This window comes from Corvus brachyrhynchos, unplaced genomic scaffold (genome assembly GCF_000691975.1).
Source record: "Corvus brachyrhynchos isolate BGI_N302 unplaced genomic scaffold, ASM69197v1 scaffold21, whole genome shotgun sequence".
Lineage (NCBI taxonomy): Eukaryota > Metazoa > Chordata > Aves > Passeriformes > Corvidae > Corvus > Corvus brachyrhynchos.
In genome coordinates, this window is record NW_008236924.1 from 3974751 (window position 1) to 3977401 (window position 2651).

General features: G+C 57.5%; 1 protein-coding gene across 2 annotated transcripts in view; it reads left to right on the plus strand.

Annotated features, from left to right (window-relative positions):
* Positions 1-1908: 1908 nt before the first annotated feature.
* Positions 1909-2651, plus strand: part of HRH2 (histamine receptor H2) — a 15147-nt gene continuing 14404 nt past the window's right edge. For both annotated transcript variants that reach the window (XM_017728161.1, XM_008629075.2), the window contains exon 1: positions 1909-2106. The gene's annotated coding sequence lies outside the window, so the exon portion shown is untranslated. The remainder of the gene's footprint in view (positions 2107-2651) is intronic.

The following is a 2651-nucleotide window of genomic DNA, read 5'->3' on the forward strand; positions in this document are numbered from 1 at the left end:
AGCATGAATGCCCCTGCACGGCTCCTTTCAGCTCGAGATCCAGCTGCTTTCCCACACTCCTTGCACAGTCCATGCAGGCTGCACTGCTTCCAGGGAACTCAGATTGAGGGTATGACCCCGTATGGCACCTCAGAGGCTCCACAGCCACCCGGCCACTGCACAAGGTCAGAGTTTGAGGCTCTCCTATGCTCAAGGGTTTGCAGAAGTGGTGGGTTTGCCTATGACCCAGATGCCCCTGCAAGTCTGGAGACGCTCCACCACTGCATCCCCAAATGCACCCTCAAATTTCTCCAGAGATTTTTGGAAGATAGAGCGCACTGAACTCAGAGCCAGCCCTGTGGACAGCAGGGCCCTTTTATAGGGAGGGATTAGTGCAAGGGGGCTGGAGAGGGAATCCTGCCCCAGTAAACAGAGTACTTTGCCCGTCTGTGGCACTTCTCATCCTGAGACTTCCTGATGAAAGATCCCTCGAAGAGCAGAGCCAAGCGAGGGCCCCTGTAATAAATCAGCACCCCAGAGACTCTGGCTGATGCAGGCACTCCTGAGCAGATTTGAATCTTGTTTGTGAGGACGGATCCCTCTGCGTCCGCACACCCCAGCCACTTGAGAAGCATCTGGCAGCCAGTCCATGGCTCAGCTACCCCAGACACCCTCACAGGGCTGCTGATCAGCGGGAAAACTCTCTGGTTCCAGCAGATCATAAGCTTATTAAAGATAGATTTGTGCTTTGGTCTGCAGAGATAAACAGATCAAAGGCGTTTTGGTCTGTGTGCCAGTGCCGCCGGTATCCCCCTTTGGCAGAGAGGGAGGCTGGGATGTGCACTCCATTCCCAGTGCAGGGCACTGGGGGAGCTCAGCCCAGCGGGGGGAGCAGCAGGGAGCGTGCCCAGGGCCACATCCAGAGTGCAGTAAGTCCATCCTTGGCTATTTACATGGGAAACTTGGAAGCAGCTGGTGGGGACTGAAGCACCTCCCTCACAAGGCATCGCTCCCTACGCTGCTCTCCCCGGGCCCTGCGGAGCCAGGGGGTAGCCAAGCTTCGCTGGAGTTCTGCTGCCAGCCCAGGACCTGCTCTGCTCAGGAGGGAGAGCTAAAAGGGGAAACAGGTCCTCTCACAGCTGGCCCAGCAGCTGATATTTGCACAGTGCTTTGAAACCCACAGATGAAAGATTTGAGAGACACGAAAGGCTGTCAGTCCCTGTTTGTCATTTCGTATGGCTCCTCCTTGCTATCGCACGCAAAGGAGACAATTTTCAGGAGAGGTGAGTGCAGCCTCGAGGGAAAGATGAAGCGGTGGTGGCTTTTCCTGCCACATCCACTTGCACAAGGAGCAGATGTGTACCCCAGCGCTGGCTGGGCTCCAGTTTCCTCCACCCACTTTTACAGCTACCCGACCTTCTTCCTTTTCAGTCCCCAGCTCAACACAAGAGTCACCAGCCTCCCTGAGCCATCTCTGATATCCCACTCCAGGGTCGGCTCTGCTTGCTCTCAGGGGGCTCCCATGGATTGCAAAGCCAAAAATTGGGAACGAGTGACGGCATCAGGGCTCCCTACGGCAGGCAAGCGTGTCCCTGCAGAAGAGAGCCGGGAGGGAGGGAGGGAACCTTCGCCCTTGGCAAACCAGCAACAAGGGCCCTAAAACTTCAGGTGAGTGAGGAAGGCGATGGTATCACTCAGGAAAGCAGCAGCGGGAGGCAGCAGGCATCCCACCCCCCTCTCTGTGCCAGGCACGGCTCGGCAGAGCCCGACACGGAACTGGGCTCACTTTCAGCATTTCAAATTTGCCGGATGATAACCTCGGTGTCTGAGTTCACTGCTCTGATCCCACCCACTTGAGGTCTGACTCATGTTGCAGTCACCGCTGCCTGGATATTGGTACGAGAGCAGGGAGGGAGGTTGGTTCGAGAGGAGGGAGGAAACGAGGGAGGAGGAGAGGAGAGAGGAGAGGAGAGGAGAGGAGAGGAGAGGGACCGAGGCAGCCGCCGCTCCAGCACACACTTCTGCCTGCACAACTGAGCCACACGCACCGGGGGAAAGTTGGAGTCAGTGCAGCCACTGAAGGCTCCCACACGCGCAGGGGCTGTGAGAAAGCAGCACCTTTCCCAGGTAAAGCTTTTGCCTTCTTGCTGAGTTGCTACGCCGGTAAAATACTTTCTAAGTGAGATTTAGAGGGTGGGTCGCTGCTGAGTGGGACCCTGCAGCGGGCCAGCTGGGTCAGAGCAAGAGGGTGTCACTCGTCAGACCTTTGTGCCATCAGCGTTCAGTGGTAGCTGGAGTGGAAGCCAGTTTGGGGACTTTTTTGGCTGTTGCTGGTGGGGACAGCTTGATGTTCTTGGGATCCAAGAACATCAGGGTCAGAGGAAGGACATGGGTGGAGTGTGCCCAGAGCACAGAGGCAGAGCCCTGCACATCTGCAGCATCTCTGCCCAAGCAGCCTCCCCACGAGGTTTGCTGCTGACTTCTTGCACCGACCTGCCCGAGCCCTTTTCTCTGAGCACTCCAGCCCTGCACACCCTGGCAGCTGGTGGGGATCTGCTGCTGCCCCAGCCCAGGGCATGGCCAGATCTGTGCAGCTCAGGAGGGATGGGCAGTCCCCAGAGGTGTGCAGTGCTCGTTATCCCTGCCTGGAATAGGCTTCAGCACGAGGGGGA